Source organism: Ictidomys tridecemlineatus, chromosome 1, assembly GCF_052094955.1.
Source record: "Ictidomys tridecemlineatus isolate mIctTri1 chromosome 1, mIctTri1.hap1, whole genome shotgun sequence".
NCBI lineage: Eukaryota > Metazoa > Chordata > Mammalia > Rodentia > Sciuridae > Ictidomys > Ictidomys tridecemlineatus.
In genome coordinates, this window is record NC_135477.1 from 1,517,097 (window position 1) to 1,528,753 (window position 11,657).

General features: G+C 56.2%; 1 long non-coding RNA gene across 1 annotated transcript; it reads right to left on the reverse strand.

The window, feature by feature from the left end:
* Positions 1-884: 884 nt before the first annotated feature.
* LOC144367501 (uncharacterized) lies at positions 885-6,412 on the reverse strand. Its single transcript, XR_013426949.1, has 2 exons — positions 5,813-6,412; positions 885-5,605 (listed from the first exon to the last, which is right to left on the reverse strand). It is a non-coding gene; the product is annotated as an uncharacterized LOC144367501 (long non-coding RNA).
* Positions 6,413-11,657: the final 5,245 nt, after the last annotated feature.

Genomic DNA, 11,657 nt, shown 5'->3' on the forward strand with positions numbered 1-11,657 from the left:
GGACGTCCACAGGGCCAGCTGCACCAGCAGAGTCTGGCAGTTCTGGGTCCCACCCTGAGCTGAGTCTGGTGATCCCCGATCAGGACATCTGGGATGTGATGAGGCCTCCCTCTGCCCTGTGTCCTGGGCACAGTCAGGAGGGCTGGCCAGGGACAGGACCCTGAGTCTCAGAATCCCCGGGGCAGAATCCTTCACCCAGGACGGGCTGGTGGGGGTCCCCCTCAGGGGCTCCTCAGCCAGTTTTGGCCTCATTATGAGCCCCCACGCCCGGCCCCAGCCACAGGCCCTGCAGCCCCTCAGGCGTCTCAGTCTGTTTCTGTGGCTGTAACGAGTGCCCTGTGCTGGGTACATTACACAGAGCAGGGTTTCCGGGGCAAGCGGGTAGGAGTGACGGTGGAATGAGTTAGACATCCTGACCCTAAGGACATGTAGAAGACACATGGACATGTGTGAAAACACTACAACCAGTGACTTGAAAAATGGTGCTCTCACGTGTAATGTGAGATGAATTGCATTCTGCCGTCACGGACAACAAATCAGAATCGTTAGTCTAACAAAGAAAGGAAACCCCACAAGAGTCTCCTGGGCTTACAGGCCTGAGGGCCGGGAGGCCAGGCACGTGCCCCTCTCTCAGCATCTGGTAGAGCCTTCCCCCGGCACCACTACATGGCTGAGGGCACCGCAGGGCACCCTGGAGCCAGCGTGCCAGGGCCGTGGAGACGGAGCCTCCCTTGACAACCTGTCAGTCCGTTGGTTCCTGAGCAGACAAACCCATTTGTTGGGCAGGGCCCTCAGTCACTCCGGAAGCCCCCTTCCTCATGCTCTTAACACATCAATTGGGCACCACGTTTGCCACAGTCTGGCTGGGCACAACCAGGAGCCACTTGTCAAAAGAAACGAACTTTATTTTTAGAACCACACACACCACACCACACAACTCCTCAGGAAAAACCCTCAGAGCCCAACTGCCACCACCGGCTTCCCACACGCCTCTCCACCTCCCCCACTCCTCCTGCTCTTGAGGCCGATTGGCTGGGTTGTGTGGGCAGAGCCAAAAAAGTTCCCCAATGAGCAGCTCCGTAGTCTGAAAGGGCGGGGAAACAGCCCAATGAGCATCACCGCAGAGGAGCCAATCAGCTAGAAGTTGCTGGGCCGCTGTGAGCCAATCATCAGCCGGCAGTCTGAAAGTTTGCTCGGGCCCCTTCGGCTCTGGCTCTCAACACACGTTCCCAGCACATGAAACCTGGGGGCACCTTGAAACTGTCACAGGGCCTCGGAATCCTGCCCTGTCCCTTCCTCCAACACTCTTCAGTGTGGGGACACGTCCATCAGTCCCCTGCTTCCGGCCATGCACGCTGGCTCTGAAACGGAGACAAGGGAGCAGCAGTGTGGGAGTGAAGCCAGCCTCCCGAGCCCCTCCTCGTGGTGGGGTGTGTGGGTGCCGTCCTGCACACGGGGACTGGCGGGGACTGGCGTCTGCTGGAAAGCTCAGAGACTCTTGCAGTCAAATCTTGACGCTCCATGTTGTGCTCACACTGCTGACGTCACACTTAAATCTCTGCTGCTGCACCTGCCATCGACAGGTCATCTGCGAGCTGCCCACCTGGCGAGACCCTGCTTGGCCCCCACGAACAAAGGATCCGTGTTTTCCTCCCACTTTTGTCTGTTCGCCCCATAAAAGCAAGACTCCTTTTTGTTTTGCAGCCATTGTTAAACAGTGACACCAAGCCTAAGCCTTGCTGGACTTAGGGCACCGTCCACTGTTCATTTCTGGGTACAGTCCCAGGGAGGGATAATTCACTTTTCAAATGTGAGGGAAGTTTCTGGCTGACATTTACTCCATTCCAGGCCCCACAGTAGCAACATTTGCTGTTCTACAATAATCTTGAAAAATCCCTCCCAGAATCCTGATTCTATGTGCTTTTCCAGTAAGGAAATACGACCAAGAGAGTCTGGCCATCTGAGTGTGGTTGCCAAGGTGCTGGGGACAGCAGGTGAGGTCAACGGGACCTGGGCTGAGGGAGGGGAGAAGACACCTCCGGTCTCATTGGAGGTAAGCACAGTTTTCTCCACTCAAACAGATCCTAGGTGCTGGTGGGTCCCGGGGTCCGGCTGCAGCAGAATAACCGGGGGGTGACGAATAACTTGTGTACGTTGATACAGCAGGAGAGGGAGCCATTTATTGTAGGACAACAGAGGTATTTATACATTTCACACAGCTTATCTTAATTAGCATAAACTAGATATGTCAGTCAACCAATAAGGAATCTCCACACTTAATAGCTCGCTTTTGTTACTTCTCAAACCACTCCCTCTGGCATTTTGCCAGGCACCATCCAGACTTGTTTACGAACTCTAACATTCTCCTGGCAAAATACCAGGTGTTATTTTGACTTGTCTACACAAGGTTCATGTGGACTTTACTGTGTGCCTCTTGTGTTTCCCGGACGGTCGCCTGTGCGCCCAGCGTGGTGCAGGGCTGGTACGAGGTGGGTCTTTGCAGGCCATGGTCACACAGTGAGCCTCCAGCTATGCCTGTTGGCTCATTGCCAGGAAGATCCCACAGCTGTGAGGGGACAGTCTGGTGAACTCTGTGCTGGAGTGTTCTAGGGAAGCGGCTCTGGCCTCCAGGGCTTGGTCGTGCCTGCCCGGCCTGGGCACGGGATGAGTGGGAACACGGCAATGTGCCAGCCTGCATGGTCTCGCCCACGCCCCACAGAGCCAGCAAGGTGGCAGCTCCTCCCCCAAACCTGTGGGTTCAGAATAAGCACAAGTCCAGGAGACCCCCTCCCTGCGAGGATCACACCCTCTGTCTGTTCAGCTGTGGCCATTCCCCGGGACGATGCCTGGAAGGTAGCAGGTCAAGGCACTTGGCTAGGGCGTGGAGGAATGGGACTGGGCTTCGCAGCTGACCTGGGGTCAACCCGCTGACCTCGACTTCACCCGCTGACCTTGGTTCACAGGCAGCCCACTGCCACTGACTGCCTGAGGCTGGCCTCGAGCCACAGTGGCAAAGTGGATTCTTCCAGGAGACCACGTGGCCTGCCTCAGTGGTCATCATCCAGCCGTTCCTTGATGGAAGATGTTTGCCAACCTCTGATGTCAGATTCAAATCCATGGCAAGAGGCTGGGCACAGTGACACGCTTGTAATCCAGTGACTCGGGAGGCTGAGGCAGAAGGATCTCAAGGTGGAGGCCAGTTTGAGCCACGTAGCAAGAGCCTATCTCTTTTAAAAAAAGAGCTGGGGATGCAGTTCAGTGGCAGAGCACCCTGGGGTTCCATCCCAGGTATGGAAAAAAAAGTCAGAAATCATGGTGAGGGCAGGTCTCAGGGTCATTGTGTGCCTCTGGTGCCTCTTGTTCAGCACAGAGGTCGAGGCCCAGCATCGGGTCACCACTTCCGGGAGTTGCTTTTCTGCTGGAAACTGGGGGAGGTGCCCCATGCCCTCTCTCTCAGCCACATGGGACAGGATGCCCTCCCTGCCCCTGGCAGAGGCTGGGCACGGCACTGCAGGGCAGCTGGGAGGGCCAGGGTGAGACGTGCCCTCGAGTTAATAGACCCACTGGCCAGGAGCTGACCACACCCGTGTAGGTCATCCTCCCTCCACAGCCCCCCTCCCGGGCAGGCCTGTTCTGTCCCCAGCTTACAGATGAGGTCATTCAGGTTACAGAGCACATCAATTGTACAGGGTCACTGGGGTGAGAAGGGGCGGGGCTGGGACTCAGGTCCAGGGTCAGTGTGCAGCGGACCTGCCAGACGCCCTGCACCAAGGGAGGGGAGGGAGTCCAGCTGCAGCCGGGAGGGGGGAGTGCGCTGCCTGGGGAGCTGCCCTCTGGCCTCTCATCGGGGAGGTGGGCACAGCCTACCCAGCGGCCAGGGCTGTGGCTGCTCTTTACTGGCACTCCTCACTGAGGCCAGGCGCGTCCCCTCAGCATGGTCTGGCTCACAGAGAAGCCAGTCGGCAAACGCTTCTTCTCTTTATCGTTTCCAAGAAAATGAATTGGGACCCTGCCTTTCCCTGAACTTAATTTTCTCCAGATCTTCTTTTTAATTTGTGGATTAGAGTTATTTAATAGGTTTCAATCAAGTGAAATTAACATCATTCCTGAAGCTCAATTATCCCATCTTGCACTAACAGGCTCCTCTTCTCCCCCGGGCGCCTGCGCGGGCAGGAGCCAGGCCTCCGCTGGCCTCCTGGTTCGCTGGTGCTGCTGGCCGCGCCCACCCTGCACGCCTCCTGCGTCTTCTCTACCTCCCCAGCTGGGCTGAGAGCTCACTGCGGCGGGGCAGACCCCGCTCCTGCTGTTTTCCCAGTTCTGGGTTCTGACCCAGGTCCAACCGGTCCCACCTCGGCTCTCACCTAGCACTTCATGTTCTCTCTGCAGCACCAGAGTCCTCCAGCCCTCCGGACACGGCGTGGTGGGTCAGCACGTTGCACGGCACCCCACACCCATCCTGCCCACAGGGGCATCAGATCTGCCCCCGGAGCCTGTTTAACAGCGATGTCCAAACAAGCTGCGTTGTACGAATCCAGTGACTCACCGTCAAGATCGTCCCTGACCCTCGCTTGGAGTGTTTGCTCTTTGCACTAAAACTGACACCGAGAAGTGATGAAAGTCACTTTCTGTACAGCGAGTGGGACAGGAAGGAAGTCACATGTCTGATGCCGTCTTCATCAGATGCTCACATATGCCAGAGGTGCCATATGCCCTGTGCCCCATTCATGGGACGATTCGTGTTTTCCTTCTTAGTGGTGGTGAAGGATATGTGAGCTCTAGATTGAGGTTTCCAGCCTACTTTAGTGCACCTGTCTGCACTATTTGCAGAATGCACACTTGGGACTTAAAGACCTAAGCGACTCAGTTTCAGAAGCCCACATGCAGCCACACCAGCATCTTTAAAATGCTGAGCGATTCTCAGAAGCAAGACTTATTTCAGGAATGGAGAGATGATGTGTATTAGGAAATACAGTCACGTGACTCCTCACACTAATTGGAGAAGAAGGTCCATAAAATCACGTTGGTCCAAGGGGTTTGATTGCACGCCTGCATCTTGCACACCCAGAGTGGGTCCCACAGGTGTTTGCCTGAGAGCCCGAGAGAACCCCTGGAGACCACCGGGTGAATACGAGAGGGGGAACGGCCCATCAAGAAATGCACCCAAATCAATGGCTCTGTAAACGCCAAACACTGGGAGCAGTTAGAAAGCCTCATAAATAAAAGGGCTCATAACAGCAGCCAAACACAAGTTCCTGGAACTGAACTTCAGCAATCTGCAATTCCACAAGAAGTGATCTATAAAACTTTACCGAAAGAAGTAAAACAGGACAAAGGAGTGGAAGGATTATTAACTCGGTGTCATAAAGAGGCCATTTCTCTCCTGATGAGTCTGAAAGCGCAGCTCCAGTCAGCCTCCACAGAGGCAGGGGCTCTGGGGGAGGGACGAGGGACGAGGTGTGTGAAGAGCCTTGCCATCAAGGGCACCTCGCTCCGCCCGCTGTGGAAGAGCTTCGGGAGTCAGAACTCATCCGGAGAGCAGCTGGGGTTGGGGAGCACGTCCAGCTCCCTGGGTCACAGCAGTGGGGTGGGGTACAGCCGATTATGTCTGTAAGGAGAAGGGAGAACCCAACCCTCAGCTCAAGCTACAAGACACAGTAAGGTTGGGACGGATTCCATGTTTGAAGGAAGAAAGCACAAATGGTTCCGAGCAGGCACAAGAGCTGCTGTGACTGAGGTGAGCCCTTCTGAGGTCCTGGGCCAGGCTCCTCTGGCCGAAGGCCGAGGGGAGCGTGGTTGACAGCCACAGCCTTACCTGCCGGGAGTCTCGGGAGAGGAGGTCCTCTCTCAGGTTTCCACCTTTCTCCTTTCTGAAGTGGGGAAGATGCATCCCTCCCTCGTGGGATCAAGGCAAAGAGGAAATGAAACGACATTAACTTGCCAAGAAGAGATTATCCGCTGCACTGCTGTGTTTGTAACAGCAAAGCCTCTGCACAGGCAAACCACCCCCACCGTGAGCACATACCACCGGCAGACTAGCCTGGAGTGAGGAGGTGGCCAGAAGGAAGGGCCAGGCCCTCAGCTGGGAAGTGGTGGAGCCCCGTGGCCAGCCCATCTCCTCTGAGCGTGGCAGGACAGGAAGGCAGGGGATGCAGAGCAGTAGAGGTGGGGCCCGGCCAGCGGCCAGCTTGCAGGCTGCTGTACACCCACGGGGCAGGAAGTGGCTGAGTGGACACTGTGTCCCCGCAGAGGGAGGAGGGAGGCCTGAGGCTGGACCCCAGAGTCCCTGGGTCCTGACTGTGCAGCCTTGCTGAGCAGCTGAGGGTCTTTCAGGGGACTTGCTCAGCCCCCAGTGCAGGGCCAGGTGGCTTTGCACAGTGGGAAGCTGAGCTGGGACCACTGGGTCATGTCCAGCGCAGGGACTCCCCGGCTCTGGCAGGAGTCAGAGGAGGGCCAAGCCTGTTCCTGGGGTCTGAGCACACAGAGAGGCTGGGTCACAACTCGCACTATCCTCCAGTTCAGCATCAGCCTTGATCTCAGACCTCAGCAGGACAAGAAGCTGCCCTTAGGTCAAGGGAATGTGGCCAGTGCTCCCTGCCCCCACCACAGCACCCCTGGTCACGTCTGAGTGGGTGAAACCAAGGCGGGAGGCCAGGTTCCAGTACTGAGTTCTAACCTACAGCAGGTGGGCCTCTGCTTATCCCTCTACCCAGCAGGGAAGTGTCTCAGGGAAGGTCAGATGAGACATTGTCCAACAGATGAGTCTCCGCCTTCTCTGAAAGTATCTTTCAGTGAGAAATTCTTCCTCCTTGTTTTGCAAAGTGTTGATATATTCATGTAAAGATCACTTAGCTATTCATAAGAAAATAGGGCAAAAGTCCCAAAGAAAAATAGATGGAAAGGCATGAGTTGGAGATGTGAGCGTAGAGTAATGGTTGCCAGATGGGCCGAGGCTGAGGTACTGCAGCACCTCTGGGCAGTACAGATCTGAACGTCCCTGAGGAGAGCTGGCCGGCCTGTGGACTCCAGTGTGGGTGAGCACGCGTGGGTCCCCAGCCTCCCTGGGACACGCCTTCAGTCTTATCTGCCCGAGGGTCTGGATGAGGAACAGACAGAACTGCACGTCGGGATTCTCCCACCTCAACGTCCAACACACAGGAGTGGTCCACTCCGATTTCCCACTGCCGTGACCAAGAAGCTCGGTCAAGGACGACGAGAAGAGGAAAGGTTTATTGCGGCTCATGGCTTCGGAGATGTCAGTCCAGAGGCAGACGTTCCATTCCTCCAGGCTGGCGGGGAGGCAGGACATCATGGCGGAGGGAAGCCGCAGGAACAGGACATCCGGAAGCAGAGAGACTAAGCTCAGGTCCCCAGACACACTCCCAAGGCAGCCCCTGTGGCCACCTCCTCCACCACAGCCCACCAGCCTGCGGTCACCCCCCAGCTGACCCTGTCAGGTTCAGGCTCTCGTGGCCCAGACACTTCACCTCTGAACGTCCAGGCACTGGGGACACCTCGTCTACACCCCAACACTAAAAATCAACAGTAAACCCCATCAAGAGAGGAGAACACAGTCACCAACAGCCAGAACCAGGGACGGGAGGTGACCAAGAGCCCTGGATCACAGCAGCAGGGGAACCCACCTGGTCAGAGGGCCTGGGGGCCGCCCAGAGACTCCACTGCCACCGTCCTCCGTCCCTGAGGCCCAGCAGGCACAGCTCCAGGCAGGGCCTTGAGGTCAGGGAGGCCGCAGGGAGTGCTGGCTCCCTCTGGGGTGCTGGCTGCCCTCTGGGGTGCTGGCTCCAGCACAGGGCTGCCCTCTCCGGGGACAACTTCTGTGGACTTTGGAATGGGACCTTCAATTCCTGTACAGTAAAATACGTAAGTGGGCACCAGAATGTCCGGTGGGAGGTGGGGGTGAGTAGGAGCAGGACTGCTGGCCTGGGCCCGAGATGCCTGCCGTGGCAGAGGGGGGTGCTGTGCTGGAGGCCTCCTCCCTGTCCAGGTCTGAGGAAGTGTGGCCCTGCTTGGGACACCCTCCACCACTTGGTCACTTTTTGCCCTCTGCTGTCTCTCTGCCCTAAGTGTGTGTGCACGTCCTCTGGCTCAGGCCTCCACGTGCACATCCCTGGCCCTACAGGGCCTTCCCCTCCCCGAGGCCAGAGGCAGGGGGCTCGGCCCCCAGAGAGTGCCACCTCCCGGGAGCCCTTCCCCTGGGTTTCCTCCGTCTCGACTACATCGCTGCTAGATCTGTCTAGAGTCGGCGATGTGCAAGTCGATCCCAGAACAGGACGTGGTTTAATACGGGGAATCCCGGGAGTTCTCCAGGAACTTTGAGGAGAGGCTCACTCTCTGGCGTTTGGGGACTCTCCTGATGACAGAGGGCATGCCTTTTCCTTGTTTCTTGTGCCTGATCCAGCGTCCCTGAAAGGCCCTTTCCTGAAGTGTCCCCTCAGGGTAGGTGTCTGCCTCCTGGCTTGGTGCTGCCGCCCTGCATCCCATCCTCCAGCCCCAGCCACTGGCTCAGGAAGCCCCGGGGTCCGGTTCAGTGGACCTCTGACCTCAGCACTCTGGTGGCAGCCACACTCAGCTCCCAGGGCCACGAGAGAGCCAGGCACCTGGGCGAGACGGAGGGACCTCTGGCCATGGGGACTAGTCATGGCCTGTCACCAGTAGCACATGCCTCGGGGCCAGAAACTAGAACCCTGCCTGCATTTGCCCCAAGGTCGGAAGGTGGCTTCCTCTGCTTTGGGAGGGGATGGTTCCAGGTCACAGGAGCCGCTGGATTGGGACTCGGCGGCATTAGGCACTGCCTCCAGAGACGGGGAAGTGGTAATTGGGGTTCCTAGTGAATCGCGTTCCTTTGATTTCTTTTCCAGAGAAAAGAGAAGATTTTATCTTGAGGATCTGTCAGGCTCTTGCTTATGATTGACGCTGGCACTTCTTGGAAAGTCCCGTCTTTTGTGGGAACCGTCGGCTCCTGCTCTGAAGGGGCTCTGTGCTTTGGCACACTCCGAGTCACTTCTGTCAGCTCCAAGACCGTGTTTATCGCAGCCTTATTAGTTCCAAGTGCCCGACTCCCCGTTTTGCATCTTGAATGTGATGTCTGTAAGTTTTTCAGATTTCTCCTTTGATCCCCAGCTGGGAATTCCTGTGAGACGGACACCAAGGCTCACACTTTCAGGAAGCAGCTTTCCTCACAAATGCTCAGCTCCTCCTAAGCCGCATGGAAACCTCCGCACTCCTCCAGCCCAGTCAGCGGCAGCGAGGCATGGGGCGGCTCCTGCCACGTGGGACGGAAGCCCTGGCTGGTGGCCAAGCCTGCACCTGCCTTGGTCTCTCCCTCTCACCCTCCTGGGATTTCAGTTGACGGCCAAGGGGGATGATGACATGGCAGTGTCACCCACACCCAGAAGCTAGTGCCCACCACAGTGCTACAAAGGTGTGCGCCAAACTCCCCCGCCCGCCGTGTGCATGGCCACCCTTGAGACACCTGAGCTGCAGGCCCTGGTCCTGCCAGTCCCACTACACTCTCATTTTCAGAAACCACCTGGAAAATTCCATGTGAGCGCTTTCTGATTCACACAACTCAAAAGAAAGGAGGAGCTGGTCTCTTCAGCTCCATGCAGACAGTGGCTCACGAGGCCAGGCTGGCACCACCTGTGCCAGGGAAGGGGACGTGCAGGACCTCCCAGCACCCAGACCCTCCACATCCCAACAGCTGGCTGCCTGGAGACTGCTTCTCCCTGCGCAGCACCTTCACCTTCTCTCCGCCTCTCTCGGAAGCCCGGCCTGGGGCCCAGCAGAGCCGGGTTGGCAGCCACCATCACGCCTTGGACCCAGAGGTCCGCAGAGAGACCTGGCTGGAGCCCGCACACTGGCCTCGGGAAGCTTCTCTCTGCCTTCCGTGCTCTTTGGCTTTCAGTTCGATTTCGGGCCTCGCTTGCAGGGTCCTGGTTTTCCTCTGCCGGCTACACAGAATGAATGACAGACCAAGATTCCTTTTTTTTTTTTAATTTAAAGAACTGAAAATCATATTCAGCTCTAATTTATGTATTTTGCGATAAATGCTGGAGTTACAAAAGTGGAAATGTTTAGTCTGCACTCATTTCAGTAAGAAGCAGAGAGCCAGGAGCCGGGTGAGAGAACAGCAGATCCTCCATTTGGTGCTGAGGTCTGTAGCCCATCCTCCCCCACATGCCTGCCTTGTTCCTAGGCACCTAACTGTCCCTTCCTGGGCTGCAAGAGCTTCAGACATTGCCCGCATGTGGTCCCCTCCCCCAACATTCAGCAGAGGGCTCTGCTCAGAGTGTGGATTTGGATTGAATGCTATTTTGGGGTGGGTGGCTATAATAGCTAAGAACCATCACAAAGCAATTACCGGAAGCAGGAATATTTTATCATCCTAATCGCAGGGAAAAACAACACTCATTTGATGTTTTTATTTTTTTTTTTTAAATAAAACCTTTATGTTCACTCCAGAGACCAGTGCTGCAGTCTGTAGTTTATTCCTAGATCTTTGCAAACACGACTCATCTGACTTCATCAAACCATAATTTGTTTGCACATTATTTGGGAAGTTTTTCAGGATAAGTTAAAGTTTAAAAAACTAATCAATGCAAGCTTGTTTCTAAGTTAAGTTATTAGGCAGTTAAGTTATATATGGCATCTCAAATATCCATCCTTAAAGAAAATAAAGCGTATGGGCCCTGCCAGGGAGTAAAACTTGATTTGGTTTCACTTGGAGCCAAATATATCTTCAGATAAAGCCGCATGAGCCGGAACATTCCATCTAGCTCCTGGCACGGAGCGGGCATCAGATCTGCACTGAATAAATGGATGAATATATTTGTTGGTGTTTTCCATCTCATTATGGCCACGACTTAGTATTTTTAAAATAATCATTTTGCCCAAACATTAACCAATATATTGCAACAGCAGAGGAACAGTCGGCAACGGGGCATGCTTTCGTGAATTTCTCATCTTCTGGAAGTGAAAGGGCTATTTCTATTTTTAGTTTTCTCCCTGGAGGATGGGCTCTTGGTCTGGGTGCTCTCCCCGTCTGCCTCGCAGGGAGCAGAGCAGAGCCTCTGGACCCTTCCCCAGGATCCGCATCCCTCGTTCACAGCCATCAGAGAGGGGGAAAAGCCTCTCCCTTGGTGGCTTTGAGCACTCTCCTGGCCTGGGACAGAGGCCTGTGACCTGGGCAGGAGGAAGTGGGACCCCTCCCAGCTCCAGCCCCCCAGACTCAGCCCACCCAGGCCTCTGGGCCTCCTCTCAGCACCCGGGAGCCCGACAGGTGGGGCACCAAGCAGAGGCTGTCACGAGGGTCAGCAGGGAAGCCCCCGTGACCGGCCGTCTGCCCGGATCTCTTGACTTCAGCGCGCGGATGACGCCGCGTGGTGGATGAGCGATGGTGTGAGTGGGAGTCAGAGGACCCCAGGACAGGCCATCACCAGGCCGGCAGAATTACTCTGCTTCCTGGAGAAAGGGGTGAGCTGGCAGCACCCCTGCTTAGAAGGGCCATGCCAAGGAGCGCTGGGCAGAGGGGGCCACTGGGCACAGGATGCCACAGCAGGGGTCAGCGGCTGTGCAGCCCCGAGGCTGGCAGATGTGCTGGAATGGAATCTGTGTGTTTTACCCCATTATAGCCCTTCCTG